The following is a 19,287-nucleotide window of genomic DNA, read 5'->3' as shown; positions in this document are numbered from 1 at the left end:
ACCAGGGGGCAATCGAAAACTTTTGGCTTCACTTTTCAGGACACCTACGGCACACTTGGTACACGCTGGCTGTGTCCAAATTCAGGGTCTACATCCTTCGGAGGATTCATTTGAAGGATGTTACGTCACAGCGCCGCGACGAAGGCTGTCCAAATTCATGGGATCCTTCAAATGCGGCCCACAAATACGTCCTCCTTTTCCCCGAATTTGAAGGATGGGTCTGGTGGATCCTTTCCTGTCCTACCAATCCCATAATTCCTTTCGGCAGAGCGCTTCCAGAATTTTCAAATAATAGCGAACAAATCGAACGGTAGTAGTGATGTAAGTTTTAAAAAAACTGGCGTTTCTTGGTGTTTTTTTGTTATAGCGGTTGTCTAGTTAGGCCTTTGGTTTTAGCGTTAAGCTTATTTTTTTTTTACATTTGTATGTCACTTTCGTAAACTGGCTTCTTTCTTACTGCCTGTGTGAATATCCCCTTACACACAGCTAATTCTTGTTAGTGATTGAAGCTGTTTTTAACGCTTTTAGGGACAATAGAGCAGCTCTTTTGTTTTGTGCAGTACAGATAACCTTACTTCTTGCTTAGCGCTGTCACGGTTGCTAGGCGACACGATATGAGCAACGGGGAAGAGAGGGAACTGAAAGAAGGGTAGGCTGTCCAAATTCACAGACTCCTACTTCCAGGTTTTGCGGTCTTCGGAGGACCCCTCCTCCTTCAACCTGGTAGGAAGGATCCTAAGGAGGATGCAGACCCTGAATTTGGACACAGATACAGAAACTTCACGGCAACCTGTCAAAATAAAAGTACGGTGTAACATGTAACAGAACAATATTAGTCTTGTATTACTTTTGTACAGTATAATGTAGGTTTTTTTTTTAATAAACTATAAAGAACTTTCCCTACAGGTTATTTTTAGTTTTTATTGAATAACCTAGAGAGAACGTTCCCAGAACGTCATTACCATTTAAAAATATTAAAACTTTGCAGATGACTTAGATTTTTTCTCATTTTAAAATGTATTTTTTTCATTATAATCAAACTAGAACCTTATGTCTGAAATAATAAATGACATCAAAGTGTTTAACCCGCATTATAATGATAATATAATTTTGATTTTATAGTTAAATTAAGCCAAGGTTAAGTGTCTGAAAATCATATTATAAAGTTTCTTTACTTCATCATGCGCTTTCTCCTGTCGTCAACATAAAGCGGCGCGCTCGCGTAATTTAAAAAATAACGGTCATTTCGTTTAACTGACTGACTAACGTTTGTTGATTAATCTCTTTTAGGAATAATTACTTTTAACTAATATATATACACGAGAGTAAATATTGTTATTTTAGGGAGATTTGACACGTCTTACTGAAGAAAACATAATGTTAACCAAGACTTTTCGTTTAGTGACCAGAAGAGGGAAGCACATCATCGTTAATTCAGCGGTAAGAAACGAATGTGATGTTATCCTAGATAAAGTCAAATAAATGTTAATCGTTTTTAATGTCTGTAAAAAAATAAATAAATACACATTTTAAAAAATAATATTTTGTTGAAGTCATGTTTTTTGGTGCTTTAATAAACAAAATCTGGGTCGTTTTATGGTATGGTACTTGTACATCTTACATTAACAAAATCTAACATAGTATAGCATAATTCAGTCTCATTTAATGCTCCTTATGATGGTTAAATGTGCTCTGATTATCTGTAATGATTAAACAATAGTTTAAAACAAGACATGGTGTGTAGTAGTGATTATTGAGATTCACATTCGTCCGCCTTCCATGCCGCTTACTCCGGGACACAGGAGTGCTGACATACAGAAGCGGTACTGGAGTGAAGAGTTTAGGAGAACGTTCTGGGAACTGTAGAAAATACTTTTTCTAAATGCTTTTAAATTTGTGTTTTGGTTGTTCTGTGCTTATGAGAAGACAGAATGTTCTGTGCTTAATGAAAAAGACAAAGAAGACACTGTGTAACAAACTGTTTAGTAAAATGTGTGTGTGTGTAGTTGCGAACTCTCTACATTTATGTCATCTCTGAGAAACCTTTGTTTACAGGCACGTAGGAGAAAAGAAGCCCTGCAAAAGTAGTAGCAATTTGAAGGTCACTTTAGACTAGACTTTTGGTCACTCTAAGAAGAAGAATGGGATGGGGCTGTATTTTCTTTTCTGTCCAGGAACGGTTGGCGATAACAGGCCCTGATTAGAGGAGAATGGTTGAACGATATCAGGAGGAGAGGCCTGCAGAATCAAGAATATAAATGCATATTTTAGCTTTGTGAGACATTCCTGGACTGCCCAGAATGTCAGATTTGATATTGGCTGTTCTGGAATCCTGAGCTCAGCACTCTTTGATTTTACTATTAAATTGGCTTTAAACTTTGACGCGGACTCGAGCTGTTTTATTTAAAGGGCGAATAAATGAGCTGGGGGGAAGTAGGTATTTTTACAATACCGGTAACTTCCAACAGAACCTTCTAGAAACATAAATAGAACGTTCCCTATTGGTTGGCCAGGAAAGTTTTCTTTACGTAACTAGAACATTCCCTCTAGGTAAGGGGAACGTTCCGGGAACGAAAACTAACCTGGCTAAAGAAAACTTTCCTGGCTTACCAATAGGAAACGTTCTTGAGAACTTTCTGGGAACCAAAAATTGTTAGCTGGGTTACCACTTAATTGTAGAAAAAATTACTACAATTATTATTTAAACGGTAAATTATTATTATTTATTGATTTTAATAGTAAACCTCGGTTTGTTTATGATTATGAGAAAAATTAAAACACAAGAATTTCTATTTAAAAAAAAAGCAAAAGATTGTAGAGCCCTAATTGATCAAAATGTTAAAGTAGAGAGTTTTTGAGTTATATTTTCACTGAAATAAAATGTTTTCGTTATTTCACAAAGTAGGGTAAAGTACTGGGGGAAAAAAGTAACCCCAAAGCTGGAAACCTAGGGGAAACACTGTAGTTAAATAGACTTCAAAAGACTTAGTTAATAGACTTATATATTAAATGTATAAAATATATACAAAATACACAGTTCATATTCAGATAGACTATTTTGATTCATATTTGGTATTCAATTATTTGTACATCGTTTGTGTTTGTTGTTGTCGTTTGTAGTCCGCGTGCCGCTGAATCGAATCACTGAATCATTTCACAAATGATTTGATTCAAATGATTCGGCTTCTCAGTTTCTCTCATCACTTCTTATCATCACACGATTGATTCATGATATAGAGAGAGAAATGAAACGCACGTGCTCTGTTACTAAAGGCTAACGCTTTAAGTAACACTGAATAAACATAACATTTATTTTACATAGCTTGTGAAAACGCTTTATTGATGCAACAATGTCCATTGGTTTAAAAACTTTAAAACCACAAACCTTTCTTCAGGCGAATCACAACAGATGAGGAGTGAGGCGCAGCTTTATGACGTCACATCACCGGAGCAAAATAAAAGTCCCATTGGTGCACTGCTCTCTAGAATCACAAATATATCATAGAAATGTTGTTTATAGAATAGAATTTTGTACCTATATTCTTAATATAATTCATAATAACTTTACTGAAGTTATTAACATCGTTAATCTATTAATATTATTCTCTATTTTATGTACATTTATAAGACTGTTTTATGGTGATATACCTTGCCATTAAATTCACATTAAACTAGTCAATGCTGCTGTGTAACTGTAACAAAGAGGGTGTGATGGCAAATTTAATCTATCACTCTTTTGACAATTGTAATCAATCTCAAAATGTTATTTGTTTGAGTATTCATTTATTTATTCCTCTTTTGGAAAGTTTCTGAAACACTGTCAGGCATATGAGGACACAAAAATATATTTGTGTCAGTTTCTATTTACCACTAGAGAAATTTATTTATTAATGAAATATGACTTACATTTCCCCAGAGTATTATTACTTTTTTTTTTTTAATTGGTATATAATCCGTGCTAAAATATGATTATAATATTATTAAGTTACATATTAAGATTTCAGTTTTGGAAATGTATTTACAAACAAAAGTCATTAATAGCAGATCCACGCTAAAAATGAACAAATCTTCTGTAAGGATTGGATATGGTTTGTATTTGATTTTTTTTTTTTTTCATTGGTAATGTTCTTTTATGTAATTTTGTTTTTAAATACATTTTTTTGCAGCGTAAAGGAAAATGGTTAATTGATTATTACCTTATTAGTTTCCTTAATTGGCAAAATTTGCAAACATATTCAGTTGTTACTCCTCATCTTCCCTTATTAACAGTGAACAGTTCAGTTAATAAATACAAAATATAATACCTGCTTTACTAGAAACTCAATCTCTAGAAGTGCATTAATTAAAAAGTATAATAATGTCATATTAGAGATATGATTTTAGTGAAGTTACAAGTTTTGAAACCAAAATACCTGCAATATCCAGTTAGACCCGTAGTAAACTCAGAAATGAAGATCAGGAGACTCTTGATAGAGCTGGTACTGTGTGTCGCTGCGGTCATCCAGACTGACTAAAACACTCAATCACTGGAGTTTTAGACAGATTTCAGGATCGTCATTAGAAGATAAAATATGCAAAGGATGTAAGCAGTTACAGGAATTTGCCCAGATTTTCAGTGACTCTAATCCAATCAGCTGAACTATAGACTCATTATGACAGAGATCAGGGAAAGTCTCACCTCCAGCCTCTGCATTCATATTTAACTCAGATATTGATCAGAAACAAAGACACCAATTAAAGAAATGAGGCAGAAACATCAACAGCCAATAAAGACAAAAGGTGACACTTACCGTGATTTCACATTCATATTCACACACTCCTGAAGCTAAATATGTTCATTTTAAAATGTAAATGCCATTTATCGTTCTGATCCAGACAATGGAAACAGTGACAGGAAAACCAAATAAAGACAAACAAGGACAAGGAGCACATTGTAAAACACACACACATACACACACACACACACACACACACACATACACACACACACACACACACACACACACACACACACACACACACACACACACACACACACACACACACACAAGGACAGTCCATAGGTGTGACAATCCTTACTGCAAAAGACCCAATTATATTGGTTGAAATGAAATTATTGCGTAGGAAATTTAGCAGAAATGATCAGTTGTAAATTAATCTTTTTTTCTTTAGGTGTGTGTGAATACAAATGTAAAATGACACTGTCATATTTTATCTGTGGTGCACTTGATACTTCTGCCTCATTTCTTTAATTGTTGTGATTGTTAATGCTAATGAATACTTGAGTTGTGTGTGAATGTCTTTCCCTGATCTCTGTGATCATGAGTGCTATAGTTAGAGAATAGTATAGAACTGATCACATCCCTTGAATACTGTGTTTAAGCTTGTGATCTGAGAGCTTTGACTTCATCTGTAAGAATGGCCTCCTGAAATCTGAATAAAACTCCAGTGTTTGAGTGTTTTAGTCAGTCTGGATGACCGCAGCGACACACAGCACCAGCTCAAACAAGTCTCCTGATCTTCATTTTCCTGCAGGTGTATTAAAGGTATTTTGCTTTCAAAACATTTAACTTCACTAAAATCATAACACTAATACAACATGACATATATTTTTTTCCTGAAGGTGTACTTTTAGTTAAAGTTTCTAATAAACTGTTTATTGTGTCTTGTATTTATTATCTAAACTTTTCACTTTTAATAAAAGAAGATATGGAGTGAACTGAATATGTTGGCATATTTTTGGCAAGGTATATCAACATAAAACAAAGTGTTATAAATGTACATTAAAAAACCCACCCAGCAAAAACTGGTCGAAAAGACGTCGAAAAGACGACAATGCTAGACGTCTAAACAACGTTAAAATTTGGTTGAAAAGTGAAAGGTGAAAAGACGTCTTTCTCAGGTCGTCGAAAAGACGTCTCTAAAAAGACGTCCAAATTACGTCTAAATGTGGTTGTAAAGTGAAAGTTGAAAAGACGTCCTTTTCAGGTCGTCGAAAAGACGTCTGTAAAAAGACGTCCAAATTACGTCTAAATGTGGTTGTAAAGTTAAAGTTGAAAAGACGTCCTTTTCAGGTGGTTACAAAGACATCTATAATAACACGTCGACCTTATTCTAAAAATTTCAGACTTGAATTTAACCTGATCATTATTATGTAAAATATTCATCATTTTATTACTCTCAAAATAGGACAACTGACAAAAAGTAACGAGAAAACACATTTATTTATACGTCAAGTATCACAAACAAATGTATCTCATTAAGTGGTTAGTTTGCAGTCTGTCCGCTACCGCCAGATCGTCCAGGGGCATGTTTAAGGTGGTCTCCCACGGTTCTGTAAATGACGTGATCGGTGGCCTTGCTGTCCCACTTTTTGACTGCATCTGTAACGATAAAGAAAACATCTGTAGTTTGTTACTCAAAAGTATTAATTAGATTTGTAACGGTGGGTCTTTCGGTTGGATGTGTGTGTAGCATGCCTTCCGTCAAGTCAGAATGCTGTTTTCTTACTTTCCTGATTTTTTAAAAAAAAGTTAGTTATAAGTAAATTTGAATAAGTCTTTTAATTGTATCGGAAAAACAAACAAGCAGTTTTGAGGCACGTGTGCGTAAGGCTACCCATAAGGACACCTTTAAATTCTGTATTTGTTTTTTATTTTATTTTAATACAATATTAAATTATAATATTATCAATAGGCGATGCTGTCTACGCGAATGCTGTCAGTGCGCGATGTAGACAGCATTCAAAAGAAGTTTATCATTAATAAATATTACATAAAGTACATCAAATAAAATAACCCTACAAGTGTCATGATCTGGGCTGTGGGGCTTCCCTCAGCCACATGAGGTCGCTGTTCCCTGCACTGCTAATTGTTATCACCTGTCTAGATGTCATTATCACTTACACCTGCTCACTATTAAGGATAAGGACTATAAGAACTCTCATTTCCCACTCTTCATTCTGATTTCAGGTCTGCATTGTCTCCTGTCATGTTTGTTTTCTTGTTTCTGAGACTCCCTGACTTTTGATTATGTTCTGGATTTTGTTTATTTTGTGTTCGAGTTCTTAGTTTGTGCCGTGTTGGCCTTTTTGTTTGTTTATTTGCTTGTTATATTCATTAAAAACCTTTTACCTGCATTTTGGACCCAGACCTCTCCTTGAGAAACGTGACAGAATGCAGCCAGCAAAGATGGGTCCAGCGGGGAGGAATTTTTTTTTCAAGGAGGCGGCGTCCCCCCGTTCTGTTCCCGAGACGGCGGGGATGTCCTTCGAGGCGGCGTCGGCCGCTCGTTTTGAGTGCATCTACGCCTGCCTGGCGGCGATGGATGCCCGTAGCGCTGAGGCTGCGCGGATGCGCCCCTGCTTTGCGGCGGGGATAGAGACGCTGTTTTGCGGGAAGGTGGCGGTCCGCTGTTAATGTTCCCGAGACGGCGGCGGTGACCGCGCTCTCTGTTCCTGACGCGGCGGTGACCGCGCTCTCTGTTCCGGACGCGGCGGTGACCGCGCTCTCTGTTCCTGACGCGGCGGTGACCGCGCTCTCTGTTCCGGACGCGGCGGTGACCGCGCTCTCTGTTCCGGACGCGGCGGTGACCGCGCTCTCTGTTCCTGACGCGGCGGTGACTGCGCTCTCTGTTCCTGACGCGGCGGTGACCGCGCTCTCTGTTCCGGACGCGGCGGTGACCGCGCTCTCTGTTCCGGACGCGGCGGTGACCGCGCTCTCTGTTCCTGACGCGGCGGTGACCGCGCTCTCTGTTCCGGACGCGGCGGTGACCGCGCTCTCTGTTCCTGACGCGGCGGTGACCGCGCTCTCTGTTCCTGACGCGGCGGTGACCGCGCTCTCTGTTCCGGACGCGGCGGTGACCGCGCTCTCTGTTCCTGACGCGGCGGTGACCGCGCTCTCTGTTCCGGACGCGGCGGTGACCGCGCTCTCTGTTCCTGACGCGGCGGTGACCGCGCTCTCTGTTCCGGACGCGGCGGTGACCGCGCTCTCTGTTCCGGACGCGGCGGTGACCGCGCTCTCTGTTCCGGACGCGGCGGTGACCGCGCTCTCTGTTCCGGACGCGGCGGTGACCGCGCTCTCTGTTCCGGACGCGGCGGTGACCGCGCTCTCTGTTCCGGACGCGGCGGTGACCGCGCTCGCTGTTCCGGACGCGGCGGTGAGCGCGCTCTCTGTTCCGGACACGCCGGTGACCGCGCTCTCTGTTCCTGACGCGGCGGTGACCGCTCTCGCTGTTCCTGACGCGGCGGTGACCGCTCTCGCTGTTCCTGACGTGGCGGTGACCGCGCTCTCTGTTCCGGACGCGGCGGTGACCGCGCTCTCTGTTCCTGACGCGGCGGTGACCGCTGACGTTCCTCTAGCGGCGAGGCCAGCTCGCGTTCCTCTGGCGGCGAGACCAGCTCACGTTCCACTGGAGGCGAGGCCAGCTCACGTTCCTCTGGCGGCGGTGTCCGCTCACGTTCCTCCGCTGCACGGGCCTGGCCCGCCGTCCCTCCCCCTGATTCACCTTCCACCGTTCCTCCTCCCTCCAGGATTTTGTTTGGGAACGTCTGGAAGCCGTTCCCTTGAGGGGGGGTAATGTCATGATCTGGGCTGTGGGGCTTCCCTCAGCCACATGAGGTCGCAGTTCCCTGCACTGCTAATTGTTATCACCTGTCTAGATGTCATTATCACTTACACCTGCTCACTATTAAGGATAAGGACTATAAGAACTCTCATTTCCCACTCTTCATCCTGGCTGCATTGTCTTCCGTATGGTTTGTTTCTTGTCTCTGTTTGCTGTCTTCAGTGTTCCCGGACCTTGTTTCCTAGACCTTGTTTTCAGTTCTGTTTATTTAGTTTGTATTCTAGTTGTGTGTGCCGTGTTGGCCTTTTGGTTTGGTTGTGTTTGTTTATTTGTTTAATTAAAACCCTTACCCTGCATTTGGACCCAGATCTCCTTACTCCAACGTGACAACAAGAAACATTTTATGCATCCCACAGTCTTGTAAGTCCATTCACTAAACCTTTTTTTTCTGTAATATTTGCATTATTCGTTTATATTCGTTATTTTCCCCTTCATTTCGATTTCTTTACTTAAAGTTTTGAATGTAAAGGATACTGTAAATGATCAACGTGCCAGGCAAGTTTTGATTATGCTATATGACTGGGATTTTTAATGGAATGCAGCTAGTTTAAAGATTAAATTTAACATATATTTTATTTTTTTTATTTTATTTCATCTAATTTTATCCATCCCTCTATTACCTGATCGTCTTTTTTCCATATTCAAGATTCAATTTTTTTATACAGCGCTTTTAAGTATTATTATTATTATTATTATTATTTTTATTTTTTTAAGCCCATTATTATTGGTTATATTTTTATTTTCGTTTATATTAGTTTTCCCCCTTCTTTTTGATCTCTTTACTTAATGTTGTATATGTAAATAATACTGTAAATGGTCGATATATGTGATTTTTACTGAAATGCAGTTTAAAGGTTTAATTTAACACATTTTATTTTGTTTTGTCTAGACTAGCCTATATAAATCTTATAGTGTTTCACTGAGGAATGAATCATTCACGTAGTTTCATTTGTAAATGAAAACATACTCATTTATCATCAAACACGGGCATACAATCATGAAGTCAAAACTTTATTGGCATAATTAAGCAAATAGCATACACCATAAATATAAAGATATAGCCTTATAATTTATTATTAGCATATTATTGTTATTATTATTATTATTATTATTATAGCATTATTATGTTATTATTATTTTAATAACTGGTTAGGACTATATTTAGTTAATGCCTGACAATTACCCAGATAGCAAAATTTGTCTGGCCCACCTCTGGGCCGTACCCTTGCATCAGTTCTGGCCCAGTTCTGGCTGGGTCCCCGGCCCAAAGCTGGCCCAGATACAGAAAACAGACACAAACAGTCTCCTCTGGCCCAGGTGCGGCCCACACCCTGTAAAATGACTTATTGTTTTACATGGCCCAGGTCTGGCCCAGACCTTTCAAACCAGTTCTGGCTGAGTGTCGGCTTGGTCCCCGGGCCACATGTGGCCCAGGAACTTGAAAACACTTAATTTTAGGCAAAAACAAAAAACAAAAAAAACACAAATTCAGCCATATATAAAGTTTAAGAGTTTTTTTTTTTATTAAAATAGAAAAATAATAAATATATAACATTAATTGACAAATAGTGCAAAATAATAACTTTATAGACAATATAGAACAATATAGAACAATAACAAACCCTAACTTATCATAAATATATATATATATATATATATATATATATATATATACAATATCAAAAAAGACTACAATTTCTGCAGAAGTCTTCGCTTCCGCCCGCCCTCCCGATCTGCTGCCAGCTGGAGCCACCTTTTTATTGTAGCCTCCACCTCGGTTTCGGCAGCATTTGCTGTTAGGGGGTTTCTCCGAACAGCAGCTTTAAAACAAACAAACAAACAAAAAAAAACTTTTGTAAGTTATAATGTAATAAAAAGTAATGAAAATACTTAATAAAAGTAATAATGATTGTTGCTTTCAAAGTGCATGGGTCAATGACATAGGATTTCAAGAGGACAATTTAAAAAAAAAAAACCCAAAAAACTAATTAATACCTATTGCAGGTTTTTGAACATTAAGAGTGTTGTGTACACATAAATTCACATTGCATTTAAATTAAACGATTTAATGTTTTCTTATCAAGATTAATTAGCTGCAGCCTTTAAAAAATGTTATGTTATGCAACTGTGATGTTTCTTTAAAATTTCCTTAGGTTCTCAGTAATAAGTCTTTTGAAACAAACTACAGTATTTCCTAAATATGGTTGCACCAACAAGGATTGAATTAAATAAAGGGACGATTGGATAGTGGATACGATTGGATCCCCTAAAGGGATTTCCTAATTCCTAAAGTGTTCCTAAAATACTTTTCAATACTCATGGATTGAAGCAGCAAACATTCAGTGTAAGAGTATAGAAACAATATAATTTATAATACGTTTATTTGATTCACAGCGGCTACATAGTTTGCATAGTAGCATAGTGCTGCGACAAGTTAACTGTTCTGCGCTCTCGCGGGTGCACAGATGCGCTCAGATATACCAAGAGGGGGTGAAGATATAACACTATATATATATATATATATATATATATATATATATATATATATATCAAGTAAAAGTACCATTACTTGCCATTAAAAGTAAAGTACCTGTTCTATATATGACTTCAATAAACCGCTAAAGGTAAGTAAAGTTTAAGCATGGATTACGTGCCTCTGATTGGACGAGACACCTATCAATCAAGGTGACGTACAACAAGCTTAAAAAACCTTAAAATGTTCGGAGTTGTTCATAATATATAGCTAGGCCTCGTCGATACAAAAACTACGTCTTCGATGGTGAAAACAGTATTCTTTGAAAACGGATTCAAGAGCTAATTATAAAATCGTAAAATTAAACCGTCGAGTTGTCATGTGGACAAGAACGATGGTATTTTAGAAGCGATGACATATAGTATCACGTGTTTATGAATAAAAACACTGCATGCTGCTAATTCTAGTATTGGATTTTTTTTTTTACAGTCTATGGTTTGTAGTCGCTGAATAAAAATGACCTAATGTGCATTGTGAGTGCGCGTTCTTTTTGAGGGCAGCTTACCCTATCAAACAATAAAAAAACTAAAAATCAAAGAATAAATTAAATCTTATCATCTCACTAAAAAACGAACTTCGAGCCAGTGACTACTTGAATGCAAGGCGATTGCCGAACAAGGACGCCACTGAATCAATTGTGTGAGGCGCAGCCCGAAAATATCTTCCAATTTGACATTAACTATCCTTTCAATGGTGCTTATACTGTGAATTTAGGGTGAACTATCCTTTAATATATTTCATATATTACAAAGTTTAAAAAGTGCCCTTGTTTTTCCACTTGAGCACCTGCCCCTTAAAATATTTCACGGCCCTGATTCTATTGACATAGCTTAATGTTAGTGAAATGTCTTTGTGGCTTAGACGAAAGTAAAATTAAATCAATTAATTTCAATTTGCCATGACTCTAGCCAAATAAGTCACAAAATATGTCATTTTTAATGAGAAAATTATATTGTTTTAATGAGAAAAGATCTCGTTCTAACAAGAAAGGATCTCGTTCTAACGGCATAATTGAGTGCAAATATTTTGTGTGTTTGGCAGCAATGCGTCACTGTAAAAAACATAGTAATAACAAAATGTATAATGCTCCAGAGCAAAGATAAATTATCCCCCTAATACTGCTGTCAAGAGATTTGATAAAGTGATATGAATAATGGAAAATGAGCATTATCAATTGTAATATATATATATATATATATATATATATATATATATATAACAAAATAAATAAAAACAATAGAGAAATAGATGTACTGCTTCCTTACCAATCACAACCTCTCTTAGTTGTAGAGAAGCCACTGAAGTTTTCCCGTTGACTCCTCTCCAGTTAAGACTTCTGGCCAAGGAGTTGGAAACTGCCCTCTTCAAAATCCGCCAGGTGCAATCCATCACATCTCCCCCACCAATAAGCCCCAGCCAGCTTATCTGAAACAAATTTAAAAATGAAAATTATATTTAAAAAAACTACAGTGAAAAACAATATTTTCATTAACTAACATTAACGAAGATTTATATATACTGTAATGTATTAGGTTTTTGACAGTATTAATACTGTAGAGAATATCTGTGCAAATATATAAACAATAGTAAAATGAAAAGAAAAAAAATCTCACTAGTTTCTGCTTATATTCCGGACACTGCTGCATCTTTTCTTCCAGACTCAGCAATTGGGGAAGGTCTTGGAGAGGCAGTAAGCCTTCCTCTATCCCCAAAGGCTGAGTCTGGTTATCCCGCAGTTGCAGCAGTCTTAGGATTGTGGTCTGCTGGTCCAGCACCATTTCCACCTTTGTCAGAATCTCCCTCAATAAGGCTATGGTAAAGAAATATATAACGAAACAATGATATACATGCTACTAAACTGTGCAACTCATAAACCCTTGTCTACTTTCTAATAAAAAAATACTGTTGATCCACCTGGTTCTGATGACTGCTTAAGGGGGAAAATGCGCACCGTTTGAAAACTGTGACGCGCTACAAGAGAAAACAGTATACAGTTAACTGAGAACAAATGTCCCACAAATACTACAAAAGAAAGCCAAACTGAATACTAAAGAATATACTCACATGGCACATTCTCTGTTGGCTGGCAGTTTTGGAGCATGTCTAAAAATGTGCCTTGGGGTGGCGGCACTGGCATTTGTGCTGGTGATGGCACTGGCATCGGTGGTGGTGATGGCAATGGTATCGGTGTTGGTGATGGCACTGGCATTGGTGCTGGTGGAAAGGTGGTGGTGAACGTTTGGGGTAAGCTTATGGTGGGAGGTGGCGGGAGACAATCATTGGGAGCTGGACCAGATTCCTCATCAGTGTCCACCAAATAACCCCCAGGTGGGCCAATCCGGACACTCTTCCTTTAATTAAAAAAATTAAATTAGACTAAATGAAAAAGAAAGTTATTAAATAATATGTCCAATTCCACAATATTTCAGGAAAACAGGTCTTACAAGCACAGCTTGAAAGCATCAAATAATAGAATGATTAACAAATATCTGTACATTTTACGTCTTTGCTTTGTTACTTCTGGGTCAGACTGAATGTCTCACCATGTCTCCGCCTCTTTCACCTTGCGTCTCCCTTCTTCATAGCTGTCTGTAAAATACAGTTGCATTAAACATACTGTATTAAAATGTCTTCAGGATCAATCAATGAGAAAAAAAAATCACTTTGCTAAGATAATTTAAGAATTGCAAACACACTATAGCAAACAGTGTGCTGTGCAAAAAGAATGGTCTGCTAAGTGGAGTCCCTAATGTAATAATGGAACCACTGGCAGGTATGATATAAGATGACATGCCCATGGTAAAATATATCAAACAAAACATGTTTTATTCAATAAAGTACAATGATTCAAAGGCACAATTTAAAGTTAAAGATAAAGCATTAGTTACGTTATAACTAAATGAATCAGCCCTTTGAATGAATTATAACACCCTACACTGGGTGTTATAATGCATACTGCAATGACACATTACTGTAAATGAATTAGCCATTGACCATTATGTTTACAATAATGTGAAAAAGTGAAACATACTACGCAGTATCAAAATGTAAAATTTACCTGTGGAAAACATTGTTCGTGTCTCCCACCTTTCCCAGTCAACCTCAGGAGGCAACAGTTTTTTTATTGCCTGGTGAAGGGCCATACCCCTCAATGAATTTGGCCAATAGCACTGGCCATTCACCACCCAAGTGCTTGGCACCAGCTCCACCTCGTGGGACTCAACAAATTCAACTATTCTGAACATATCTGTTTGGAAAAAAAACATAAAAAACAAGTGTAGTATTGACGGGTATAACCAGTTAACACGTAAACATATTTTATATTTTAAACTAACGTGAACCAACCCTTTAAGAGTTTGGAAGAAATTTGAACCATTAAGAGAACAAAAGTAAAAGATGGAAGAGTTAGATCGTAATAACAGATCTTAGGAAAAAAATGATGAAACTGAAGTGAACTTTGTTCAGTTAAATGAAAACTAAGTTTTTTTAAGAAAAGGGCACAGCTAAACTGAACAAGCTGCACACAGTAAAAGGGATAAATTGAATCACTGGCACACAGCAAAATCAGCAGTGCTAATTCAACACCTACAGAGTTAAATTCAACACTTTAAAAGTGTCTATATTGGTCCACACTAGATCGAGTTAATACTACACTTTTCAAAGTGTTAAATATTTAACACTATGACAGAGTTGCAGCAACTCTCTAAATAGTTAACATTTAACACTAGTCAACACTGGTTAGTGTTGAATTTACCCAACACCAGTGCGTAGTGTCAAAATTTAACACCAAATGTGTGTTTTTCTTTCAACACTATCGAGTTGTTGCCATATTAACACTACATAGGATGTAAAGTTTAACATAAAATGCAATTCTTTTGTAATTTGTGATTTGTAATACTATTGGGAATCAATTTAACCCCTACACCCCCCCCCCCCCAACTCAACTCATTAAAATAATTTACAAAAAAAAGACAAAAACAGGGAGATTGTATTTCAAGTGAAACTGTATTAAAAAGCACACCATCCACAACAAAGCATTGGCTTTACATTAACAATCGACAACCAATCCTCTAGCACAGGTCACACAAAATGGCAATGTGGCACTACATATGTTTTTTCATCCATCTCATTAGAAAACTGTTTGTCATATGGTCTGTAATACGTCAACTCATCAATAGAAATAACAGAAAAGGAATCAGCTCTCTCCTCAATACAATATGCATTAAAGTGGTCATCAAAATAAAGTGTGTCAACTCTGCATGTCAAAATAAAAGCTTGATCTTCATTAATAATGATATTTGTGATCTTTCTGAACACAGGAATTTCCATATCTGTTGTAATACAAACAAACATACCAATTTGATACTCAGTTCCGAAGTTCTTCACCCAATTAGTAGTTGACACATCAGAAAATGCATTCACATGAAACTTAGCACTTAAATTCTCACCACCCTCCAAGTTATCGATCATTTCTTTCCTCACTGGACCAAACTCAAATCTCTGAAAATTAAAATTCTCCCAGTGATAAGCTAACTGTCTCTGGTGTTGTTTTACCAAGGTTTTTGTGATATTTTTGAAATTTTTAACAGATCGTTTAAAAAAATTATGGGTAACACTTTAGAATAATGGGCCGTTGTTAACAAGTAACTATGCAGGAAGTAATAGGTAGTTCTACATTAACACTTAATTTAATACTATTAACTAATATAGAAGCAAGATTAACCAAGCAGTAGGTAAGTGATAATTTTGGACAAAGGTAGTCCCTTATTAGGTATTTGATAATTACTAAAGAAAAAATTGTCATTGAGAACTACTTGTGAACTGTGACCAATTCATAAAGAATAACTAATTAACTATCACAACAGTAAGATTTATAAAATCAACAATTAGGTTATTTGTGCAAACTGATTTATGAAAACCACCACCATCACCGGTTGAAATTGTGACTCTTACCAAAATATGACTGGATGTGTTCTCTGTTCATTTCAAACAAACATATATTATATGATTAATGATAATGATTAATATGATAATTATGAGCTGCATTTAGTTCAATGTTCAATGTTTTTTTTAGTATTAGTATTAATAGTATTCTGGGGCAGGCTTCTCTTTAGTGTGATAGTAAATAATTATGTTCTTTTACTTCCGTAATGAAGACATTAACTGCATTTATTTTGTAAAGTACAAAAAATTTTTACAGTACAATGTCTGAATATCACTAGTGCTTCAGTGCAAGTTTACTGTAAATTACTTGTAAAATCCATCTTAACCCCTCAATAATAACTCAAGTGTTACCTTGTCAGTCTGCATGAACTACTAGTGTGATCTGGCCCATTATTTTAAAGTGAAAAACATGTTAAGCCCTCAATAATAACTCAAGTGTTACCTTGTCAGTCTGCATGAACTACTAGTGTGATCTGGCCCATTATTTTAAAGTGAAAAACATCTTAACCCTTCACTAATAACTCAAGTGTTACCTTGTCAGTCCCCATGAACTACTAGTGTGATCTGGCCCATTATTTTAAAGTGAAAAACATGTTAAGCCCTCAATAATAACTCAAGTGTTACCTTGTCAGTCTGCATGAACTACTAGTGTGATCTGGCCCATTATTTTAAAGTGAAAAACATGTTAACCCCTCAGTAATAACTCAAGTGTTACCTTGTAAGTCCCCATGAACTACTAGTGTGTTCTGGCCCATTATTTTAAAGTGAAAAACATGTTAACCCCTCACTAATAACTCAAGTGTTACCTTGTCAGTCCCCATGAACTACTAGTGTGATCTGGCCCATTATTTTAAAGTGAAAAACATGTTAAGCCCTCAATAATAACTCAAGTGTTACCTTGTCAGTCTGCATGAACTACTAGTGTGATCTGGCCCATTATTTTAAAGTGAAAAACATGTTAACCCCTCAATAATAACTCAAGTGTTACCTTGTCAGTCCGCATGAACTACTAGTGTGATCTGGCCCATTATTTTAAAGTGAAAAACATGTTAACCCCTCAGTAATAACTCAAGTGTTACCTTGTAAGTCCCCATGAACTACACTCAAAAAAAAGATTCTGCCACACTGTACAGTTAATTTAAAAAAATCTTTTTCATTTAACACCATTGTGTTAGGTTTCCCATTTAAACAATTGCATTGTGTTAAACTGATTTGAAACAGTTTCGTTTTGGTTCAACTCAATATTTTCATTTTGAAAGAACGTATTTCAATTAAGTAGAGTTGAGAGTACATAAATTATTTTACTTGTGTAACTAGGAAGTGGATTTCCCCTTCCCATCATGCTTTGCACACGGCTGGATAAGGAGAGTAAATGTTGAAATAAAATTTTATTTTATGCATTTTTTTAATAAAATGATAAAATTGGGAGACTTGTTAATGTTTAATGTTCTTTTATGTTTGTATTTAAAACAGTTTCTGGTATGGTAGTGTTTTGGGGGGTTACCATTGTGGTGAATGCATAGAGCATGTGCTTGGGTTGAGGACCTGATAACATAAGTTAAAGTTGTTTTAATAATAAAATAAACAACTACTTTGGGTATGCCATGGATGTAACAAAGCTATCTTATGGCTAATGCCTAATAAGTTGGTTAATGCCTAAAGTTAAGTAAATCCAATGTATCATTTTTTGAGTGTAGAAGAATTTCTGCCTAGTCATTTGTTTTCCAGTTAAATGTTTTAGATTGAGTTCAACAAGCATAAAATAATTACTTCATAAACGTATCAATTTCATTGAAACTATATTTGATCAAATTGAGTTGGCCCAACTCAATTACATTTCATTGCATGAATTTGTTTTTTATGAGTTGGGGTCACACATATTTATTGGATGGAAATCCTGCCCTCAATTAAATTGAGTTCATCCAATGACTTATTTTTTTGAGTGTACTAGTGTGATCTGGCCCATTATTTTAAAGTGAAAAACATGTTAACCCCTCAATAATAACTCAAGTGTTACCTTGTCAGTTTGCATGAACTACTAGTGTGATCTGGCCCATTATTTTAAAGTGAAAAACATGTTAACCCCTCAATAATAACTCAAGTGTTACCTTGTCAGTCCGCATGAACTACTAGTGTGATCTGGCCCATTATTTTAAAGTGAAAAACATCTTAACCCTTCACTAATAACTCAAAGGTTACCTTGCTTGTGGCTAGTTATATTTACTGTGCCAAATTTATTTTAAGAGTTTAATTTTACTTTAATTTTAAAATGTCCCCCAAACATAATACCCCCAAACATAAACCTACCAATTTTATAGCAAATATGCAAATTTATCATTTCATTAATAAGCGATTTAGATTGCCCCCTTAACCTACCCCCAAACCTAAACCATTTTACAGCAAATATGCATTTTTTCAATATATTAATAAGGGATTTAAAATGTAATATATAAAACGTAACTTTAACTGACCAAAATATGCAGGAAAATTCTCATTTTGATAACAATATAGCATTAAAAAAAAAATTATAGTCACTAATCACACTCCTACCTCTAAACCTAACGTTAACCATAACTCTCTCTGTACAGTAATAAAGAAAAACATGAAAGATGGAAACGTGCAATCGCAATCATTTATTCATTGCAAAAATGTCAACAGCCGTACCAAAAAGTAATCCAAATGACTATGCGTTTGCAGCCGCAGTCGTCTCTGGCGGAATACAGACAGTAGGTTTCTTTGAGGTACAGAGTAGGATTTGGGTAGGTTGCTGATGGCTGAAAATATTATCCTGATCCTCTCCGAGATGGCGCCTGCGCATCGTTCAAACAAATCTCACCAGAAACACGGCATGTTGTAATCTGTAGCGAATGCTGGCAAGAGCCAATGAACGTTCGATTTTCCTGCCGTAAAGCCTGTAGTTTCCTGGTGCGTTTGTATTTGAATTGTTAAATGCACTGCAGCGCGGGGGTTTATTGCTCTTGCTGCTGGAGTCGCTGCTCGGGATGGAGATGTCACGATCGTCATATAAAGGCTTGAATTTGGGTCTGTTCCTCCCAATCGTATGAATTCTGAAGATCTGGATTACAGCGTACAAATAAAATTGTTTGATTTTATGATTATGATGCGTGCATTTTATGGTTGTATTGTTAGTCACAGCATGTCGGAGAAAACGCCTTTTGTGTCCC

This window comes from Garra rufa, unplaced genomic scaffold (genome assembly GCF_049309525.1).
Source record: "Garra rufa unplaced genomic scaffold, GarRuf1.0 hap1_unplaced_002, whole genome shotgun sequence".
Taxonomy (NCBI): domain Eukaryota; kingdom Metazoa; phylum Chordata; class Actinopteri; order Cypriniformes; family Cyprinidae; genus Garra; species Garra rufa.
This window is presented reverse-complemented; position numbering follows the sequence as displayed.